We start from the raw sequence: 24,373 nt of genomic DNA on the forward strand, positions 1-24,373 counted from the left end.
AATTAACCAGTTAGACAAATCTAAATTTTAAGTACTTTTTCCTGGGGCTCTGGAGTATAAAAAAGCCAGAGAACTGAACTGCCAAAAGAGTCTGACTTCTCTGATTCAGGGGTTAAACTCCCCCAGGCTTGAAATCTGTTTTTGTCAGTTAATAGTCGGTCAATTAAGCATTTATTAAATGCTTACTATGTCTCAGGCACTGTGCTTTGTGAGATCCGGAGGAGAGGTCTCTGTGAGAAGGGGAGAGAGGAGAGATCTAGTCTCAGTGGTTGTGTGCGTGAATTTGGGATGAGGACTGTGTTAAAAAAAAATGTACCCTGACTATTTGCTGGGAATAGAAAATTTCAGTTGGGGAAATGTGTAACCCTGGTTGGTCTGGGCATGTCCAAATCTCCTAACATGGAGTTACCTTGAGGGGTCTTTGGAGCATGTCCAGACTGCTTATCATGGAGGCTTCAGCTGGCTGTTCTTTTTCTGTTGTACTCTGCTGCATCTGGAGAGTAAAGATCATAGTTCACCCACAGTGAGGACACCATAAACTGAACTGGTGAGAAGGGAAGGTCTTTTCCTTCCCCTGCTCCCATTCTTTTACCCTAGCTCTGAGGAATGGATCTGAGAGGTGTTTATTTCTCTTCTGCGTTATCTGTCCTCTTCAGTTTCAGGAACCCAGGGTGATCCCCACCAGACCATGAATTGGAGACATGGAGCCAGAATTGCAGGTGAGGTGGCACAGGCTGCCAACAGCATAGAAGCCCTGAGAAGCTGGAGTGCCTTGGATTTGAGTGTAAGGTGGGTTTTGGATTGGAACTATGGGAACTGAACTAAAATATGAAATTAATTCTCTTCCCCTTCACAGTGACTGAGGTGGTCCAGGGTTTTACCTGCTGAAGCAACCCATTCAAATTTTGTATATCTTTTATTGTGAAGAAGTTCTTCCTCATATCAAGTCTAAGTCTGCCTCTGTATAACTCCCGTCTTATTCTGTACTTTGGCAATAAGCAGAATAAATCCAATTCCCTTTCTGTGGGACAAACCTTCAAATAACTAAAGACTGGTGTTATTCTTTTTCTCCAGGCTAAAGCATCCCCAGTTCTTTCAGCATATCCTCATATGGCATGGTCTTGAGCTTCTTCACTATTCTGATCACCCTCCTCTGGATGCTCTTCAGATGATCAATTTCCTTATTAAAAAAATTAAAATATTAAAATATGCTTAGAACGGAATGTCATAGCAGAGTGGGTTTATAACCTTCCTCATTCCGCAAGTGATGTTTCTCTCTCTCTCTCTCTCTCTCTCTCTCTCTCTCTGGCAGTTGGGGTTAAATGACTTGCTCAGGGTCACACAGTTAGTAAGTATCTGAGGCTTCATTTGAACTCAAGTCCTTCTGACTCCAGCATCCATGCTCTATCTGCTGTGCCACCTAGCTGCCTTGGAAGTGATGTCTCTTATAGGCAGCTAGTTAATACAGTGGATAGAGCACTGGACCTGGAATCAGGAGGACCTGAGTTCAAATGAAGCCTCCACCAAATGAAGACACCAAGTGTGTGACCCTGGATAAGTCACTTAACCTTTGTCTGCCTCAATTTCCTCATCTGTAAAATAATGATAATAACAACACAGGGTTGTTGTGAAGATAAAATGATATAGTATCAGTGCTTTGATAAACCTTAAACAGTGCTTTATAAACCTTAAAGTGCTATATGAATGCTAACTATTATTATTATTTTAATATGGCATTAGCTTTTTTGGCTGCCATATCACGCTGTGGACCCATATTAAGTTTATAGTTCATTACAGCCCTCAGATTTTTTTCCCCAGATGAACAGTGGCTTAGCCATGTCTCTTCTATCTCATATTTGTGAAGGTAATTTTTTTGAACCCAAGTATAAGATTACATTTGGCCTTGTTAAATTTCATCTTAGTAAATTAAAGCAAGTATTATTAGATTAGATCCCTTTGGGTGCTGATTCTATCAGCCAACATATTCCTCTTATTTTTGTGTCATCTTGCAATTTTGTTATCAAAAGTAACCCTATGGAGGGAGTGTGATCAAAAGTAATCAATTCAATTTAACAAGGTTAGAGGATTAATAAGATTGATTTAGTTAATCCAGTAAGCATTTATTATGCCTTATCTTTATTTGCCAGGGACTGTACTAGTCTGGAAAATATAAGACAAAAGCCTCAATGATAAAAGGAAGGGGACCTTTGTTCTAGCTTTGAAGATATTTTCCTATACAAAGTCTGATCATCCCCATTGACACCTATTTTGATTTTTGATTACTTCTCCTTGATAACTGAATAAATACACATTTCCTGGGTGTTGGTAAGCCTATTACCTGGGCTATGACTATTATAGATCTGAAAAGAAGCCCTAAATTTCACCTTCAAAAGGGAACGGCTAAATGGAGAATTTTAAGAGAACTGCAAATTAAAGCAATTCTGAGATTTCATCTCATATTATGCAACTGTAAAAAGATGACAAAAAAAGGGGAATAGTCAATATTAGAAGGACTGTGAGAAGATGGGCACATACACACTAATGCACTTGGTGGATCTGTGAATTAGTCCAGCTTCTGGATATTAATTTGGAACTATGCAAATAGAATGATTACACTATCGATTACAGGATGTATACCTCAAAGAAAACAAAAACAGAAACAAAGGTTCTTACATAGCAAAATATTCACAGTAGCACTCTTTGTGGTAGCAAAGAAATGGAAACAAAGCCCATTGATTGGAGATTGGCTGAAAAACCTATGGTGTAAGAATGTAAGGGAATATTAATAAGCTATAAGACATGACATAAAGGCTGCATGAAGTGATGAAGAGTGAAATGAGAACCCAAAGATCAGCATACACAACAATTATGGTAATATAAATTAAAAGATCACTTAACAGACATTGACTCTGAATAACTGAAAAACCAATGAAGGATCTAAAGAACAGATAATTAAATGGGTAGTTGCTGTTACAATGTTGGATTTTTTTCTCTTAATTGTTTTTCTTTGTCAGAAGGGAGGGTTTAACCTGGAAGAGAAGAAAGGTTTAAAAAAATGTTAAATGAAATGGAAAAAATAGCTAACCAACTAAACAAATAAACAAAGTTGGGGATAGGGGAAGGGAGGGATTTGGTAATGGGAGCTAAGAGAGCTGAGCATGTAAAGACAAGATTAAAAAAAGATGTTAAGCACAGAGTATGAACTTGATTATCTGTGGAGGGGAAGTTTGTTTAATCAAATTGCCCTTCCATGGAAACCTCCTAGCTCCAGAATGTGGAAATGGATTGAGAAATTTTATGAGATGTCCATGGACTTTAGGTTTATAGGAAAGGTTTTTGTCTTCTTAAAAAGAAGTATTATTGATGATTGTTGCACAACCAATAAAACTTTAATTTTTACAATGTCTTCCATAATGCCTGGTCTCTAGTTCTGTGTCTCTTATAACTAATTGGTTTAGCTGACTTTTCAAGGGCAATTTGTCTGTCATCTCTCTAAGCTAATAGAACTCTGAAACTGACAAAAACTCTCAGTTGTGCTCATTAGAGCACACCCTCATTAACAATTTTTCTAATGATTCATTAGCTTACTCTTTAAATTTCTCTGTAACCTCCACAGTTATTTGTTGGTAAAAGCCTTCTCATACTCTGAGTCTCCTGTAGATAACTAATAGCTAATAATACTAGCTAACATTTATATTGGACAGCTAGATGGCTCAGTGGATAGAGCGCTAGCTAGGCCTGGAGTCAGGAAGACCTGAGTTCAAATCCAACCACAGACATTTAATAATGGTGTGACCTTAATCCATTGGAGAAAGAAATGGCAAACTATTCCAGTATCTCTGCGAAGAAAACCCCATGGACAATATGGTCCATGGATTCATGAAGAGTTAGACATCACTGAATAAATGAACAAACAACAACAAATATTTATATAGTGCTTACTATGTACCAGTCACTGGGTTAAGCACTTTACAGTGATCTCATTGAGTCTCCCTACAACCGTGGGAGGTAGATGCTATTATTATCCCTATTTTACAGATGAGGAAACTGAGGCAAACAGAAGTTAAGTGACTTGTCTTGGTTCAAACGTCCATGAAAAGATCTATTCTCCTCCCCAATCCTACCTGGGTAGAACACAATGGGCCAGAATTCACCTAGATTACATGGTTTGGGTGGGGTGAATTCTTTGGGCAAGGTCAGAAATATACTTAAGAGACTGGACATTGAATGAGGGAAGTGGATCCTATATATAAAATTTGTTATTAATATAACAAGAAAATAATCATTTTTCTCACTTTGAACTCAGGTCTTCCTGATGTCAGGCCCAGTGCTCTCTCCATTGTGTTACCTTGCTTCACATGTACCATAAAATGCAATAAAAATTATATTACTAATAACAAAGGATAAAATACCTAAGGTAAAGAAAGTAGCTATTTTATCTGAATCACTAGGCTAGAAAGATATTTCCATAAGGCAATGGGGATCTTTCTAAAGTCTCTAATGCTAACCTTCCATTGGCTGAGCCTTTTAGGCTCCAGTTCCAAGGAAGTCAAACCAATCATGATCCCAAGAATGGCTTTCTTGCCCTCTTAAAAGGAAATCATCCCAGCTTTTATAAAACAAATGCCCCTCCTACCACAGGGGGAAGGGCTTATCATCTTGTTAGTCATATTATCCTCTGAAAAGTGTGATAGTAGCTTCAGGAATTACATATCAGTATAAGCCACCTGAACCTCTCAAGACTTTAAATCTCTTGAGTCTTTAAGGTAGTCACCAAGTTGAAACATCTAGTTCAATGTTTAGTTACCTGGGTTTAGGGAAAGAAACACAAAAAAGAAGAAGCAGTCAGAAACCTGAGGCTTTCATAGAAAGCTTCGGGCTCCTTTAGACAGTACATATTCTAATTCATATGTGTGAGCAATTTTTCCTTGAGAAGGAGGGAGGAGAGGAGAATTGGATTTCTTCTCCCAGTAAGTCCAAGAGAGACCTGCTGGAGTCCCAAGACATAGAAGCCAGGAAGAAGAGAAGTTCTCTCTCGGGTCACTAGGAGGAGCTAGTGGATAGAGCACCGGCCCTGGAGTCAGGAGAGTCTGAGTTCAAATGGGGCCTCAGATACCTAATACTCACTAGCTGTATAACTCTGAGCAAAGTCACTTAACCCCCAATTGCCTCACCAAAAAAAAAAAAAAACCAAAACCTCTCTCCCTTTAAGGTCCACTAAGTAAGCAGCACTTGCTACTCACTAGCCAGTCTCCCTGATGTAGCCTCCATCTACAACTCCATTACAACAGTGTGGCATATGGAGAACAAACAGAAGCCTTTGTACACACCCCTAGTCAAGAGGCCAAACAAATTTCTCATAGGAAGTGGCCAGGTTGCATACTCAGCCCTATACATGCTCTATGTGATAATTTCCAAAGGCCCATTCTCTGGGGGGTGGCCATTGTTATCCTGTCATAAGGTAGAGTGTGAGTAAATGCTTGGGGATGGAAATTCATGTGTTATTAATAGAGGTTGGCAAATAATCTGGTTTAGTTAGAGCATAGACAATGTGGAGGGAAAGAACAGGAGATAATACTGCAGAGGTAGGGTTAGATCAGACTGTGAGGGACCTTTGAATGCCAAGTTAAAGATTTTTAAACTTTTCTTTGGGAAGCAATAGGTAGTCATTGAAGGATGTAGAATAGAGGATTATCATGACCAAATATATGCAAAAAGATGCAAACATATGCTATAGCTTCTTATGTGACTAAAAAAACAAAAGAATCAATGGCAGGGACAGCATAATATCAAAGATAATATTGTGACAATGTTGAAGAAAATACAATTTTACTTTTTTTTTGCGGATCACATCTTTATTTTTTCTCTAGGCTTTTAATCTTATGTTACTAATGTGCTGAATTATTGCAACTTGTACTTACTTCTTGGAACTGAATACCTTCTTTGGAATTTTTCAGTTCCCTATGAGAGTCCCACAGAACAGGGTACCTGTCTAATGAATTAATAAGTACTTAATTTTTTTTTCCAGTGCTGAAGCTAAAACCGAGTATGAGAGCATTTGGAGAAAGTTATCTCAACTATCTGTAGTTAGGAACAAATCAAAAGTTTATAGAATGCTTTATTATTGTTGTTTTTTGTAAGTACTGGTATAACCGTTTATCACAAGGAATATGAAACTTAGAGAGTTTAAAGGAGTTGATCAAGGTGAGAGAAATGATTATTAATAACCAATATCTTAGGGAGATTCAGAGCTCTCCCCTTCTTTCAAATTCCTGATTTTAAAAAGTTCAGTCTCTTGAGGGACATTACTGATGATCAGATTGAATTAACTCTCCTCATCTTGGTCAGATCCCATTCAACCTTACAAGGAATTTGATCTAAGATGGGGAAGCCCATTGCCTTCTACTCAAGCTTGGGTGGAGACAGATCTTTTTGTCCTAATAGCCCAAGGCTGTGAGTAGTCTGAGTATAGAAATATTTTTGACATGATGTCACTCTCAGCCCCTCATTGAACACTTACTTTTCCAAAGGGTATATAAACTGTGAGTTCACTGCCATGATTATCTTTGGTCTAAGAGAGACAGCTAAATGACCATCCTTTTATTAATAACCTGCTGGCCTTATTCATAAAATGATTAAATTACCCAGAAACTATGTCTCTTGAACCTTTTAAATCATCACAAAGTCAGTTATTAATTTCGCTGTGTATATGTATGTATGTATACATATACACATATGCAACCGTAACTGTAGTAGGGGCTATACCTCTGAATTATGAATTTACAATGCCAGTCAGTTGTGAAATGTGTCACCCACAGGGGAGGTGGCACATTTTTTATTATGCTAGTTTCCTTATCAAATGAGAATCCTGACATCTGTATTTTTCACAAATACTCCACTAGATGGCAGTCATACCCTATTAATGATAAGTGAATTTCTCTAGGAAAATCCACATTGAAGCATATAATATTCTCAGTAGAACATTGCATAAGTGAATCAGAATTATGGAATGTTATGGCAGGATGAGCCTTTTGGGATAATCTAGTCAAGCTTTTGAAAGATCATCTGGTTTTTAGAGATCATCGAGTATTTATATAAATGAGGATACATACCTGCAGAGATGAAGTCACTTGTATAAGGTCACGTTGTTAGTTATAGTAGAGTCAGGGCTAGAAAACAAATCTCTTGTTTTTTCATTAAGTTCCTTTTCTACTATCCTCTGCACCTCATATGCTACCATATTTCTAATAGACTATATTTTATATCATAGTACATATTGGTTTTATTTTAGCAAGAGATTGAGAGGCAGGAAGGTAGGTAGCAGAAGATGTGATGGATCTGGAATGGGACCTAGATTTCAGTCACAATCTCAACACTGTTACTTAACACTTGTGTGATCGTGGGCAAATTATTTGACTTCTTTCACTCTCAGTCTGTAAAATTAAGCAGTTGGATGATCTTTAAGGTTCCATTTAGTTCTAAACTTTTTCATAGGAAATTTTCCTTTTAGAAATGAGATTTGAGGTTATTAAAGGTATAGGGTCTAAAAGTTGGGAGCATTTTTGTCAGCCTCTTGATTGGCACCCAGCTGTCCCCATGCCACAGAATACATAGAGTTACATCAAAAATGGTACAGCTACTACTTGAATTACTGTGAGAAAAAGAGAAAGAAGGAAGTCAAGAGACTCATAAATGTTCAAAGAAAGTAAAGAAAATGATTTGTCTAAAGGCCAGGCTCTACCATAAACAGCATTATGCTGAGCAGATTCAGATGGGAAAGACTATTAAGATGCATGAAAAGAGAAATAACAAGTGAAAGAATGATGAAGAAAACTCCCCAAGGAGCAGTGCCTACATATCTGCTGGACAGAGAGGGACAATTCTAAGCCAAAGTCCTTTATAACATAATTAAACAAAAACAAAAAATCAAAGCTGGTAAATGGGAAATGGCCTTGCCAAAAGCTCATGCCCAAGGAGAAACAGAAGTGGTAAAGCTTATTCATACAAGAAAGAGAAAGAAAACTTCTTGGAAGAGAATAATTAACTAATGTCTGCATTGTGGGGGATGACCATACTCAAAAACAACCAAAATATGAAAGATTTATTAGGCCAATGGGTTTGCATTTTAAGAAGGCTCATGTAACTCATCTTGAACTTAAAGTGACTTTTTGTTTACCCATACATGGTGTGAAGATGAATCTTTCATTTCTTGTTGTTGTTTTTTTTTTTTTTTAAGGCAATTGAGGTTAAGTGACTTGCCCAGGGTCACACAGCTAGTAAGTGTCAAGTGTTTGGTCTGAGGCTGAATTTGAACTCGGGTCCTCCTGACTTCAGGGCCAGTGGTCTATCCACTGCACCACCTAGCTGCCCCTCTCATTTCCACTATATGCAACTTTGAGTGTTATTATCAAAGGTACTATCACTGAAGTAAATGTGAGTGAGCTGGGCCTTGGGACATAAGAAGGCAAAGTTATCTGGGGAAAATATGCACAGGTTACCAACAATACAGAAAATGATGGATGCATAAATGCTGTCTTGCTTGTTTGATTGACTGATTGAAGTTCTCCATTCTTGACAATTATGAAAGACTACAATATATCCAGAAAACCACAATAGGTCTGTTACTATGCTGAACAGTCATAGAACTTAACTTTCTTTTTTTTTTTTTTAAGGCAATTGGGGTTAAGTGACTTGCCGAGGGTCACATAGCTAGTAAGTGTCAAGTGTTTGGTCTGAGGCTGAATTTGAACTCAGGTCCTCCTGACTTCAGGGCCGGTGCTCTATCCACTGCGCCACTCAGCTGCCCCAGAACTTAACTTTCTACCAACTTTGATTTTAAATGAAGTCTGCTGGAGAAAGTTATCTCAATTATTTGTGGCAAATTTTACTTCTTGTGGTACATATTGGCTTTTAAAAAGACTCAGTTCTACATATGGTTGTTTTGATTTGAGGCTAAGTTGAAGTTTAAATACTTAATTTTTTCAATAATTAAACAAAACTTCTAGAGAATCTAGTGAAAAGAAAGGAGATGAGATGTTATATTCTATAGTTTTATGAGACTTTTTTTCTGTTTTGGTGTGGTAATAAAAAAATAGCTTGCAGCTACTCTGACTGCTGAATACATTGAAATCTTCCCTCAGGAGATCAAGAAGTAATATGTTATTTGTCTCCATTTTGTCGAAGTGTTTTCCTGACCACTTAAAAACTCAGGTGAAAAAAGACCAATGAAGGGTATGAAGCCAGTCTAAATTAGTGGATAATTAGGGAGAACAAGAGCTTGGGTCAAATTAGGTTGATATTAATTTTTTGCTCCTTATATCAAGTCTGACTTGTTGTTTTCATTCATTTTCAAGGAGGACCAATGACATCATGGGTGATGTCTTGACTTACGTGTGAATTGGATTTAAGTGAGGCAGAATTGCACAAAGTTGTCAGCCTCACTCTCCATTCCAGTCATTAAAGTCCAATTGTAAGACAAAAGTCAAGACAACAGTTGGTGGCTAGGGGTGCAATGAATAAACTTGGTGTCTTCCTGACCAGACTCTAAGAGCTCTGCAGTGCCTGCTTCAGCTGCCTTCATGGCTGTTGAAACAAATTGTTCTCATCCACCCATTCTGCCAGGAGGAGTCTTCACATGCTTGGGGTAGACATGTCTCTACCTCACCAGTAGGTTCGAGTCTTGTTTGTTATCCTCAACCTGGTTTAACCTGTCTGTCAAGACAGTTTACTGGTATGTGGCCATTGTACATGCTAGAGTTTCTTAGAGCCACAGGTGAGAGTTGGGTGGCAGGTAGACACCAAAGGTGGGATGAGGAGCCCTGAAAAGGGTTTGGCAAGCCCTCACACCAGAGATGCTAGTCTTCTCTGAATATTAATTTTCCCTGAAAATTAAAAGTGACCAGTTAGTTTAGCTGGCTTGCAAGCCATGTCATTAGTTATAAGGGAAGGAGGCAATATGTCAGTAAGCTACATAGATTCACCCATACTTCTAGTGAAAAAAACCTCATAAGACAAAAGACTGCACCAACTAGTAATTCTTTTCATTTTTATTAATTCATTTCTCTGCCAGTGTAACCTGGAGGCCATAACCCCTAGAAGCAACTAGAGCACTGAAGATAGTAGAGTGTTAATAATTAAATGTCTTAAAAAAGCTTACATTTATAATAAATTAATTCATGAGCTATCCACAACTCCAGTGGTGTGGAAATGGTCCCGAATTCTTGAAAGCTACTCCTGAAGAACAAGCTTTGCAAATTAAAACAACTCTGAGGTACCACCTCACACCTATCAGATTGGCTAATATAACAGAAAAGTAAATGACAAATGTTTGTGGGGATGTGAGGAAATTGGGATGCTAAAGCACTGTTGGTGTTGTAAATTCACTCGACCTTTCTGAAGAACTATGCCCAAAGGGCTATAAAACTGTGCATACTCTTTGACCCAGCAATACCACCATGAGGTCTGTATCCCAAAGAGATGAAAAAGAAGAGGAAAAGGGCCAACATTTAAAGAAATATTTATATCAGCTCTTTTGTGGTAGCAAAGAAATAGAAATTGAAGGGATGCCCATCAACTGTGGAGTGGCTGAACAAGTTATGGTGTATATGATTGTAATGGAATACTGTTGTGCTTAAGAAATGATAAGCAGGATGGTTTCAGAAAAACTTGGGAAACCTTATATGAACTGATACAAAGTGAAGTGAGAAGAACCAAGGGAACAGTGTGCACAGTAACATCAATACTGCAAAGATGATCAATTGTGAATAACTTAGCTGTTCTCAGCAATGTAATAATCTAATTTCGAAGAACTTATGATGCAAAATTCTATCCACTTCCAGAGAAAGAACTGATCAAGTCTGAAAGCAGATCAAAGCATACTTCAAAAAACTTTATTTTTATTCTTTTGTTCTGTGTTGTTGTTTCCCCCCAACATGACTTACATGGAAATATGTTTTGCATGACTGCACACATATAACTTCTTCTTCTTCTCGTCCTCCTCCTCCTTCTCCTTTTCTTCTTTTCTTCTTCTTCTGCTTCTTTTTTTTGGCATTTAGCATCCTTTACTATCTGGATCCAGACAGTCTTTCCAGACTTATTGCACATTACTCCCTTTCACCTACTCTATTATTCTTCCAAACTTGCTGTTTCCTATACATGATATCACACTTCTCACCTTTGTTCTTTTTTTTCCCCACAGTGATTTCCATGTTCAGGATGCTTTTCCTCCTCACCTAAACCTCTTGGAACCAACCCTTATCTTTCTTCAGCTGCTGCCTCAGTCAAGAGGACTTTCCTGATCCTCTTCCCCTCTACCCCCATGTTAATACTTTCCCCACCTCTGTGTAGTTATTTTGAATATATTACATATTTACTTATCTTTGAAAAAGTTGTATTTCCCCATTGAACGTTAACTTATAAGCAGACTACTCAGTTTTCGATTTGTATTCCCAAGAGCTGGCACAGAGCCAGGCACACTCATCTGTAGATTCCTATACCACAAATGGGGAATGGAGGTGATAAATGAAAAGTCCAAGAGACATAACGGGCAATTAATAATCAATTTATTAATTATGGCTGGCAAGTAATCAATAAAATGAGGTCAGTGGCCTTCTCAGAAGTCAAAGACAAACCTTGGAGGCCCCGAATGCTTAAACACCCTTGGAAGAATGGGTGTTCCTGACAGGCAGAAACCAACTCTGATTGGTTAACAATTAATGAGAGAATGAATATATATAATGAGAGGTGGGCCTGTTCTGATGAGGGACTGAGAAATAGGTTTCTGATCATGTCACTCTTGGACAAAAAGGCTTGTCTCCACACTCAGATCATACACCTCCAGCAATCTATACATAAGGATCTATCCTCCAACCAGACCAGTTATGTAGTTATACAATGGGCTAGAATTCACCTAGATTAGATTCTCTTTACCTTTAATCAGAACTAACTTTTCCCAGTTGAGTTGGGTCCTGTCCAAGATTGAGGAGAATATTAACCCAATCTTATCATTAGCCCTGTCCTTCAGAAGCTGCTTTGACTTAGTCTTTTTTTTTTTTTTTTGTGAGGAAATCTGGGTTAAGTGACTTGCCTAGGGTCACACAGCTAGTAAATGTTATGTGTCAGAGACCAGATTTGAACTCAGGTCCTCCTGACTCCAAGGCCAGAGCACTATCCACCGTGCCACCTAGCTGCCCTGAGTTAGTCTTTAAATGAGGAAATAGGGGGAAAAAACCTTGGATCCCCCTGATATGAGCAATTGGTTATTAATAATAATTTCTCTCAGGGAAGATGCATTGGTTTGTTCCCCAGTTGGAACATTCCTTTGCCTCTGATTCTGTGGCATAGCTACTAATGCCATCTACTTGTCTGGTGAACTCATTTGCTGGGTTGCTTTCACCCAGTGGTGTGCTGGAGTCAGTTTGCACCAGCTCAGGAGGGCCAATTGTTAAATTTTCACCGTGAGCATTAATACCTTGGAAATCATCAAATGGCACAAATCAGGACTTGATTTGTTGTTTTGTTGATTGTCTAGACCAGTGGTGTCAAACTCAAATAGAAATAAGGTCACTAAACTATACATAAGGATCCCTTCAGCCCATACATTGACTTAGAAAACCACACATTTTATATTTATTTTTTAAAAAAAATTAATACATTGACAAATTAAAATCAGATAGGAACTACATTTTAATCTGATTTGTCATGCACTAGATAGTATTGTGGGTTGCAAGTAGCCCACAGATGTGTTTGACACCTCTGATCTAGACCAGAGGACGGAGAAAAGGTTAAAAATGCAGATTAAATTTAAAAGTGTGTCATGCATACATTTCCCCAGTTAGCCTGTTGTTAAACCAGCTCACCACTGTTCTTGCATCTGATCTGGTGTCATTTGTTGGACTCTCGTTTCCTTTGCATTGCCACCTCCTGGCTCTCTGCTGAATTGTAGCAGTTGTGTTGCTTCTCTTTATATGGAAGCAGTTAGACTACTTCTGTGGTAACATAGGTAGAGATGCAACCTGACAACTATTTCTGTGGGTACTAAAGACCTTGCCTCCTCAGAAACCATAACTACTAAAGAGCCTGAAAAAAAGTTCTCACCACTCAAGTCCTTGGCATTGTCAAATGATTCAATACCTAAAACAGATATTGAACAATTATTAAATGGATGGCAATTCCATTGAGCTCCAGGCAAGCAGAATCTACAGGCCTGACTTGCTTTTTCATTAAGTTCCAGGTAGGCACTATCTGCAGTCATCTTTATCTTCTCAGAGCTTGTCTTGCCTCTGTGCTGCTGCCCCTCCATACAGCAACCTTAGATCTCCTGAACTTTAAAGTCGTGGGACAATTCTACTAGAGGATGAAGCCCTGTTGCAAATGGTCCAATGAATCTCAAATGATCTCTCCTTGACCTATTTTCCAGGTCAGTTGTTTTTGTATGAGATAACCTACCTGGGTGAATTCTTCAATGACTAAGAAACTTCTACCCCATCATGCCTACAGAATCCCAGTGATTCTGAATGTCCAAATGCCATTGATTAAGTCCAATTATTCATCTTCCACTGACTGCTCCTTTATTCCCCTTTTCCTTAACTGAACTCCTCTTCCAACCTCCCAATTTAAAGCTATCCAACCTTTCCATATATCCTATAGAATGTTTGGTCTATAGGTAATGAATTGGATTTCATCTTAAATCCCTCCATCTTTTTGCTTCCACTAAAAATATGGCTCTCTCTCCTGATGTCATTTTCTCTGGCTATCCTTTCTATGACCTATTGCATTTTCACTCATTTATCCAGACTCCCTAGTCATGGTGGGGGAGTTGAATTACTCCTTCATACCCAATGCCACTTCCAGTGTATTTCTTTACTGCAATTAATCAGTAACTTTTCCTCCTTGGAGGTTCATTAAGTAGATATTTATTACCCAATCAAGATTCTGGTAGCTGTTTTCTGTAGAAACACTGGACAAGTCAATTAACTGCTGTTCTGCTTCAGTAAGGGCAACTAGTAGGTACAGTGTATAGAGTGACACGTCTGAGTCAGGAAGATTCATCTCCATGAGTTCAAATCTGGCCTCAGACATTTACTAACTGTGTGACCCTGGGCTAGTCACTTTTCTCTGTTTGCCTAATTTTCTCATCTTTAAAGTGACCTAGAGAAGGAAATGGCAAACCACTCTAGAATTTTTCGCCAAGAAAACCTAAACTAGGATCACAAAGAATCAGATATGACCGAACAACAACAACAACAACTGTGTAGACTAGAAAATTGGTTGAATTTTACACTTTTGAAGTAGGCATTGTATACACAGTTAGATAAAACTTAATCTTTATGTCTTATGATTCCTAGAGTCAGAAAGTTTTCCCTAATATCACAGAATCTGAAAGTTGGAAAGGGCCTAAGAGGCTATGCTCCAGTCCAACCTGTATTTGAACAGAAATCTTTTTTTTTTTTCCAATAGCCCTGACAAGTATAGCCCGAGGACTGCAAGAGAAGTGAAACATGCCACCTTCTGAGAAAACTCATTCCACTTTTAGCTCTAATTTTCAGGAAGCTTTTTTCCCTCTCACATTAAGCCTTAATTTGCCTCTGTGAACCTTCCGTCACTCTGTTCTTAGTTCTACTTTTTTGGGGCCATGCATAATAAGTCAAATCTATTTTCTCACAGAGTAGCCCTTCAAATATTTGAAGACAATTATCATGTCCTCCTTAAGTCTTCTATTTTTTAGGATAAATACTTCTAGCTTTTTTGTATAAAACTTGCAAAGCATCATCTTGAGTCTCATTACTATTCTGTTTGCCTTTTTTTCTACACACTCCATCTTTTTAATATCCTCCTTACAACATGTTGTCCCAGAACTTAATATGATATCCTATATTTGATCTGATCAAGGCAGAGTACTATGGAACTATCACCTCCTTCATTTTGGACACTATTCCTCTTTAAATATAGCCTAATGGCTTTTTAGTTTACGTAATGATGCTGTGATGCAAGGTTAACTTATATTGAGCTTTTAGATAAATAACACCCCCAGATCAATTTTACACAAACTTCTGTCTAGCTCTCTCTCCTTCATCCTGTATTTAAGAAGTTGTTTTTTTGAATCCAAGCATAGAACTTTACATTTGCCTCTATTGAATTAAAATCTTATTTGATTTTCTCCATAATTTAAGGCTGTTTAAAGGCTATGTTTAAAAAAAATTCTTAAAATTTTTTTATTGATATCTTTGTTTTTGCTTTACTATCACTTCCAAATATATCTTTGCCTCCTTCCCTACTCAATGAGCCATCACTTGCAACTAAGAACAAAACAATAAAGAGAAAAAGGTAGTTTAGCAAAACCAGTTAACATATCAACTAAGTCTGACAAGCACTGCACAGAAATATTTCCTTTACCCCCACAATGAAGGGAGAGAGATGCAGTTTCTTAATTCTTAATTCTTTCTTAACTCTTTCAAGTTTAATCAGTATAATTATACAGAATTCAGTTTTTTGTTCTTTCCACCTATATTATTGTAGTTGTGCATAGTTTTCTTGATTCTGCCCATTTTACTCTGCATCAATTCATTTAAATCTCCCTATGCTTCTCTAAATTCTTCATATTCATAGTTTCTTTTAGCAAAAATATTCTATTACTTTCATGTGCTAAGATTTGTTTAGTCATTCTTTGGCTGATGGGCATGTACTTTGTTTCCAGTTATTTACTACCACCAAAGGGCTGCTATGAATATTTTAGTATGTATATTACCTTTTTTGTTGTCTTTGACCTCCTTGGGTCATATGACTAAGAAGTAGGCTTTCTGAGACTAAGAACATGGCCATTTTAATCACTTTTTCTTAGTGTAGTTACAAATTCCTTTCTAGGAAATTGGTTTTCCAGTGTGTTTGAACCATTTTACACTCTACCAGTGCCTATCTTTCTTCAGGTCTCCCAACTATTGACCATTTTTGTCTTTTGATATCTTTGTTAATTTTGGTGTGTGAGCTGAAACCTCAAAGTTGCTTTGACTTTTATTATCTTATTATTAATGATTTGGAGCTATTTTCCATATGATTGTTAATATTTTGTAAATTTTTTTCTAGAAATAGACTGCTTCACAAATTTGCAACTTATCCTTATGCAACAGGCAATGCTAATTTACTCCGTATTGTTTTAATTTTAGTTACTGTGCTGCTGAAGTGAGCACAGAAGAACTGTTTGTTCATATTCTTTGATTATTTTTTCATTGGGAAATTACTCAATCAAATATATTTTTGTTAATTCCTTATGTATGTGAATATCAGACTCTTATCAGAGATTATTCTAAGCAAAGATCTTTTCTCCCAGTTGATACTTTCTCACCTTATCCTGGCTGTACTGATTCTGTTCACGTACAACCTTTTCAATTTCATGCAATAAAGATTATCTATTTTATCTTTTGTCATTTTTTAAGCTATGCCTCTAGATTATCCCCAATCAACTTTATAGACCAGTTAGTGCGCTCTCTTCCTTTCCAATGAAAGACAAATTCCTTGGCCCAAGTCTTAGTTATTCCTTATGTGGACTACTGTGTCCTCACTTTTGCATTCACTAGTTTTAGCCATGTAGTCAAACACCTATATCAGATAATATTTCATTCTGTACTTAGTCTTTATCTCTTCATTCAACCCAACTGCCCATGTATTATTGCAATCATATGAACAATATCTTTATCAATTTATCCTGTTTCTGAGCTCTTTGCCAAATTTCTTATGATTAATTGATACTGAGAAAGAGAAGAATGATAGGGAGAGAGTGAGAGTGCAGTTTAGCTGGAAGCATAGAAGATAATGTCCCAAGACAGAAAATATATTTAGGCAAGGGTAGATGAATAACTTGAATCATTGAGGAAGAAGAGGGATTGGGATACTGAAAGGTCATATTATTGGTCATGGAAGTGCTAGAGGAATGCAATTATTTGCTTAGCACAAATACAGATTTTCTCAGAGACTAAGCTCCTCTTATAGTCTTACTCAAAGGCTGTGCTAAATGACTAGTTCATTATAGATATGGGTACTAGTACTTTCAAATCATGTTAATTTCATTTTCTGGTGAATAAGGCACACAACAAAAGGAGCAATGAAAAGGTAGCATCCCCAACCTCAAAATAGTTTGCTAGGCATGTGGTGATGAGAGAGTGGATAGCATGCCCTTTCTAAGAAATGGAATGTTGCTGAAGAGGACAGTATTTGGACATAAAGGTCATGTGGATTAGGGAAAATAAGGCCGCTAGGTATAGTAATTATGTAGATTATTAGCTAGTTTTAGGGAATCCCAAGGACAGAAGAGAAGAAATAGCTTTTCACACCTACTTATTGTATATTGTGATGCTTTCTGTCGTTTAATAAGCTTGGAAGTCAAGGCTAGATTCACAGTGACTAATTATTTACTCCTGAGCACTTGAGTTTGTCATTTTGGTAGGTGCTGTCATATTAACAAGGATGAATGATTATTAGTGAATGGACCCAATGGAGAGACTCACCTTGGGTATAGATAACTGAGAGAAATAAATAACACACAATTTTTTTCTATAAAAGTCTTAACTAATATCCTATATTACGTAACTAAATACTAATTAATTATTCTCAAAAAACTATATACTTTAGAACCTCTTTAAAAGAAACATAAATGCCTAAGTATATCTTAACACCTTCTCTTCAATGGTTGTTTATGACCTTAGGTAAACTTTTCTATATATTCTAAAAAACAAAACAAAACAAAACACCTTTTACTTAATTTCACCCTCAGTACCCTTAGACATTGAAAAACTTTGGTCCTCAGCTTGTCCATAGTCTATGGAAAAGTCATACAGTTAAAAAAAAAAACCAAACCAATACAAAGCAAAACAGAAAAATCCTACGATGTGGGATTTTCTGCTGTTGTCTTCCTTAATTAAAAGTATTCTAATGGCATAGCCTTACTGCAAGCTACCTACCTACTTGAATAATTTTTCTCCTCTAAAGAATACAAGTCTCTTTGCTTATTCAGTTTTCACCCATTGAAATTAATTCGAAAGAATTCTATGCTTTCCACCAGTCCTGACCATCAAATCAAATTCTTCTCTTACTGGCTCCTTGGGAGGATGGAAGCCATATAGCACTTAGGGAAATCCATTCTCTTCTACTAAGACCTAACCAGGGTCTTAGTTTGGCTAGTTTTGATTATTGGTTCAGAAAAGGTGATTTGATATAAGTGTTCTGATCCCAGTTGGTGGTTAAGGTTTGGAAGTTATTGTGATCTAGAGGAAAGAGGTTGGAACTAGGAGGTAAGAGACAGAGAATCTGGATCTGGCTTTCCTAATGACTTGCTGTGAGACCATAAGCAACTTTAATTTTCTCATCTGTAAAATGAGTATTGCAATACACAATTTACTTAACCTCACCATATTGTTAAGAGAGTAAACTGAGATAAAAAGTCTGGAGAAAAACTTTCAAAAACTTGAAAACTGCTCTTCAATTGTAAGACTTTGTTTACATTCTGAGGATTCTTATTTCCTGTTCCCTCTTTGTCATCCATGAGGTGGTCAGTGCTCAATGAAATCTAGTTAGGATTTTGGTTGCTTTCACTTTTTTCCATCTCTGCTTCTCAGTCTTTCCAACTCAAAGTAGTCAAAATAACACTAGTCTTATAGATCTGAGTTTTGAGTCCTATCTTAAGTTTTTACTAACTATATTACATTAGGCAAGCCACTTACTCTCCATGTACCTCAATTTCCTCATCTGTAAAATGGGCATGATAATAATTACATCAATTCTCTCAAAATGTTAACACAAAGAAAGCACTTGGTAAACCTGAAAGTGATACACAAATGTTAATTCTTATTATCTTGTTCATTTTACATAAAAATAGTGTTCTTCTCCCAGCTCAGGTACCATTAAACCTATTTCATATAAGTTTTTTTCCCCTCCATCTTCTTGTCCCTTTCATTTCCTGTGGGATGAAAAGTGTGTGTGTGAGGCACAATTCCCAGAACCATCCAATCATAGTCTGGCTATTCCCAAGTTGCAGCAGCATTATTTGGTCACTAACATTCAAGGCTGTTAATTAGCTGCCGTTTGTACTAAGGAAAATGGCATATAGTGATTTATGATGAATGTGGACATTGTATTGCTATCCAGAATGTTAAGAAGTCAGAGCTTCTCTGACCCTTGGAAGATGTTGCTGCTTCAGTCCAGAGTTCAAAGAAGGTAGATTTTTGAAAGCAATGTTTTTGAATTATCAGGAAAACACAATTTAAATTTGTAATCTCCATCTTTTTATCCCTATTTCCCTCTTTCTCAATCTACTTCTTATATTTTTCTTTGATTTATTTGAGAGAGGAGAACTAAGATCATTGGATGAAAGGTATAGGAGATATTCTGATTCAATTAAATATCACATTCATTAAATGTTTACTATGTGTGAGGCACTGGGGACAAAAATGAAAAAAAAAATGCCTCTCCTTTTTCTTATGGAATTTGTAATCTAATGGAATAAGGCATGTACCTCAATAATTGTGGTTCAAGGATAATAGGGATGTTTCAAAGGATAGGTTGTGATGAAATTATAAAAGAATTTTGAGAAGGAAGAGATCACTTTTATCTGAGGTGAGTGGAGAGGGTAAGTTAGGGAAGGTTTAAAGGAAGAGGTAGCATATAAGCTGATGGTAATATCTACATACCAATGGAAGTCAAGGGCACCAAAAGGCAAAGATAGTGGAAGGTCTTGGACCACAGGTAGGATGGAACTCAGTATAAAAAAGAACTTAATTATAATGGGAGTTGTCAAAAAATGAAATGGGTAAGTTTATAAGGGACTATATTCCTGTACACTAGAGGTATTCAAGCAGAGAATAGGTAAAATTTTGAGGATGCAATAGAAAGGCAGGAATCTGAAATAGATGAGGTCCATGTCAGTCTAGTTTTGGATAGCTCCAGTCATTATTATTATTATTATTATTGTTATTATTATTACTATTTATATTCAGTTCCAATCTTCTTGGGGACCAGGATCCTCCATATCTCTGTCTTTTGAAATACATTTCCAGAAACAGGAAATAAATGTAGGTGGCTGAGATTTGGGAAGGTTTTGTGGAAGAGGTCTATCTGAGTTGGGCTTAGAAAAATGGGTGTGAATATGACATATGGAAATGAGGGGAGGAAGCTACTTCAGGTGGAAGGAATGGTGTGCTGTTTTTTAAATCCTGTCTTTCATTTTCTTTTTCTATACTTTTCTACTTTTATTTCACATCCCCTTACTGCTTGTCATGGATTATAAGATCATGGATTATAGATTTATAGCTGGAAAGGACTTTAGAAACTACTTAGTCCAATACCTCATCTTATATAGGAGGAATATGAAGCCCAGAGAGGTTAATTTATTTTTTCAGGGTCATCCAGTTAGTGAATGAGAGGGGCAGGATTTCAACAGGTCCTCTGATTCCAAAACCGCTTCAAAAGTGACTTTCCCAAAATCACTCTTCCTTCTGTTTCACATTGATGTGAATAATGGTGTAATAAATCCTTAATTTGAAATTTATCTTCCAACTTTCCTGAACTCTCAAGTTTCCTCCAACAATTTTTACTACTATCTCAGCTGTCATAATGATACAATCTAAAGTTATGATCAATTCTTTCCTCCTAGCTTCCTCTTTTTTCTCTTTTTGGAACTACATTTCTCATGACCTTTGTTCAGGTAAATCATCTTCTCACAGGCTACAGAGGAAACTGGTGTACCAGGTGGAGGGGAAGAGAATCTTCAGTCTGTCTCAAAGGTGAGTATGGCATCAGTTTCTCCTTGGAAGCCATTGTTTTACATATTTGATGGTACCCATTCAGTACTTGGGTAGGGTCATTTCCAGAGCTCAGATGAGACTGATCAGTATTTTTTCTGACTTGGTAACTTTGGGTAGAGTATGGTCATTGATTCTGTGGTTTGGAGACAACATGGCTTAGTAGAAAGCAGACTGGATTTGGAGTCAAAAGATCTGGTTTCTAACTTTAGTTCTACCACTTGGTAGTTGTATGACTTTGGGCAGGTCACTTTGCTTTTCTGCTTCTTGGTTTCATCATCTGTGAAATGAGGAGGAAACTAACTAGATGATCTGTAAATTTCCCTCTAGCTCTAAATCTTTTGGCTGGAATTAGTAATCATTCAGATCTGGGGTACTAAGAGCTGACCCCCATTCTCCTGGTATGCAGGGAGGGCTTAATGCTAAGAGATAGTGGCACTGGTCTAGAGCAAACAAGAACCCCAAGAATGTCTCCCTAATCTAAATGTCTTCCTAGGAGGGTTAAGCAAATACCGTCCACAAAGACAGTGCCAGGATAGTACAGTGGGATTACCACTCCTAGAAGCAGACCTAGGTTCATATCTTAACTTTGACATTTTTACCTGTGTGACACTGGGCAAATCTCTGTGGGTATCTGTTTGCTCATCAGTAAAATGAGGGGGAGTTGGATGAGATTGAAGTTCCTTCTAGCTTTAGCTCTCTGAATCTATGAAGATTAAATGCTAGCTATTCACACATTTGCATGGATTATTTTAATTGCTTTCATTCTACCTTGATCTGTCTTACAGAAAAAGAAAGCCTTTTGAATGGCATTTAAACTAGTTGGAATGTAAGAAAGACTTTAGATAGGACAATATATGAGATCACTGGGTACCTGAGGAGCAGAGAAGGAATACAGAAGGAGGAGGTGAGAGTAGGAGGTTGGAGAGCATTAAAAGCAAATATTACCTATTTTGTAATTTTTCTGAGAGTCCTGGTGGTAAAAACTGTCCCCTTTCCTAGGAGAAACTACCTCCATGAACTTTTTGCTATCACTGTCATAAATTGCTGAAGGAAAAGGAAAGGGAAGGGAACTGGTTCTTATTATATGCCGGGCACTGTACTAAACACTTTACAAATGTTAACGTATTAGATGATTTGATACATCATTTCAGTTATGAACATGGAAAGGAAGGAGGCAGCATGGTACAGTAGAATGGCTGATGGGTCTGGTGTCAAAGGAGCTGGGTTTGAATCCTAGTTCTGCCATTTTCTACCTGTGTGATTATGGACAAATCTCTTAATCTCTGTAGACCCCAGTTTCCTCATCTATAAAATGAAGGGGTTGGATTAGTTGACCTTTAAAATCCTTTCCAGCTTTAACTCTATCAGGAATTATTTTAAGATAGCACTTTAAATGACTCTAACTATAAGTATAGAATGTCAAATAGTCTATCAATTTATATCCAGCCTGTGGGTGATAAGCCTTTCCATAGTTACTGAGGTTGTTCCTCAGGCAGCAGTCAATCTGTTGTCTGGACTTTACTATGATATACTAAGAGTGATAACTGCGCTCCTTCTCACTTTGGATGGTTTCATAACTCTTTAGTTGTAGACAACATCAATAAGAGCCCATAGCAGAGTATCTCAAATCCCTTGGATGTAGGATTTCTTCACTCCACTATCAGGATTGTATGAGTAAATGTCAACATAATATTGGGATGGATAAATAGAAACATGAAGCACAACTATAAGTAAATAATTCTGTTCTTAGACCTATCATTTGTCAGATTCATTTTAGGACCATTTTATGTCTCATCTTACTTGATATATTTAATAAACAATTGGTTGAGACTGGAGGAGAGAACAACCTCCAGAGAGAGCAACCAAAATGATGGCAAACAACAGAAAACAGATTTCATAAGGAGAGATGAATAGGGTATCCATTCTGGAAATAGGAAGCTTTTATTTCAGCATAGTGAAGAACTTATAACTTTTAAAACTTCCAAAATTGGAATGGTAATAGTGAGTTTCTTTTCATTGATGGTATTCAAGAAGGCTGTATGACCACTTGAGGGGGATTTTTTTTTTCATGGTAAAGACTTTTCTTAACATACAGTAATACTGGAACACACAAGCAGCATTTTTATAGCAGTTTTATGAGTGTGAATATTGAAAGATACAACAGTAGTGCGGGGATGATTGTATAATTGTTTTAGAAAATTATTGTATATGTGTAGGAAATGAGTAGAAGTCCAGGCTGTAGAGAAATAGAAAAAGCTTCAAAGTGCCTATTAAAGAATAGCAGCAAGAGGAGAGAGGAAAAAGATAGTAGATTCCCTTTCCTAATTCTTTATCCTTCCCTCATTAATACTCCTTGTGCTACTTCGGTTGTTTCTCTTAATAGTGCCCAATGCATTTCCCATTCTTCTGGACATTCCCTCTTTCTTAGTCACATCTTTTTCCCTTCCCCCGTCTTCCTTTCCCCCTCCCCCCCCCCCCCACATCCCATTCCTTTTCACTTCTAGATTTCTTTTCTATGAAGCATTATATGGAGATATGTTTGACTTAAGTCAAAATAGAAAATGAATATAACTGACACATTTTGCCTTGTTGAACATTACTGGCAATTAATGAGATTTAAGGCAGCAACAAACTACTCCCTATGATATACTCCTATATTGGATTTGGTCATCCCTAAATTTTCCAGTGTCTCACATTGTATGTATCTAGTACCCTCTGGAATATTGATAAAGACCCAACATTAATTTGAAGTTGGAATCTCTCAGAAACATGTCATGTTAGAAATGCTACCAGGAGGTATCAAGAAATCAGACATGGTACAAAATTTAAAATTAAGTACAATAACAAACATTTAAGTGCCTACTATGTGCAAGATCTTGGGGTAGAAATACAAAACCGAAACAATGTCTCCTCTCAGGGAGCTTACAATTTACTGGTGTGATACAACTATGCAAATAAGTATGGTAATAATGATAAAAGCTAGTATTATATACATAATACTTGAAGGTTTTCAAAGTGCTTTATAAATATTATCTCAGTTTATCCAAGAAAATAGAGGAGAGAGAGTACTAAAAAAGTCCTCTAAGAGCATGTATTGGTGGTGGGGAAGGGAAGAGTGGATCAGGAAAAACTTCACAGAAGATGCTAAAGGCAGAGGAGAAGTTTGAAGAAAAAAAGGTTTTTGAGGAGGCAGTGCATTCCAGGCATAGGAGTGTCTTGTATCGGGACATTATAAGTTATTATCAATAAGAAAGCTAGACAATGCAGTGGATAAAGTTTTGGAATGGGAGTCAGAAAGATCTGAGATTGAATCAGGTCAAGTCACTCAAGCTTTCTCGGTCTCAGTTTCCTCATTTGTAAAATGAAGGAAATAGTCTCAATGACTTCTAAGGTCTCTTCTAGTTCTAAATCCATCACCCTATGATTGTGGATAGTTATCCAGCCATACAACATGATAAGTCAGTATAGGAGTTTTGAGGTTGGAGCCCCTATCCACTCAAGCTGTCTGCTTTTGATACCAATAATTGTATTTTCTTCTTACTATTTTCTTCAGGTAAATTCCAGAATCTACTCTGCAAACTGAG

The 24,373-nt window shown here is 37.1% G+C and overlaps 1 non-coding gene and 1 pseudogene across 1 annotated transcript; one reads left to right on the forward strand and one right to left on the reverse strand.

The window, feature by feature from the left end:
- Positions 1-688: 688 nt before the first annotated feature.
- On the forward strand, positions 689-8,527 carry LOC114048813 (annotated as a pseudogene).
- Positions 8,528-16,076: 7,549 nt separating this feature from the next.
- LOC114049042 lies at positions 16,077-16,184 on the reverse strand. The gene has a single exon (XR_003569829.1). It is a non-coding gene; the product is annotated as a U6 spliceosomal RNA (small nuclear RNA).
- Positions 16,185-24,373: the final 8,189 nt, after the last annotated feature.

Source organism: Vombatus ursinus, unplaced genomic scaffold (genome assembly GCF_900497805.2).
Source record: "Vombatus ursinus unplaced genomic scaffold, bare-nosed wombat genome assembly UNPS02014794.1, whole genome shotgun sequence".
Taxonomy (NCBI): Eukaryota; Metazoa; Chordata; class Mammalia; order Diprotodontia; family Vombatidae; genus Vombatus; species Vombatus ursinus.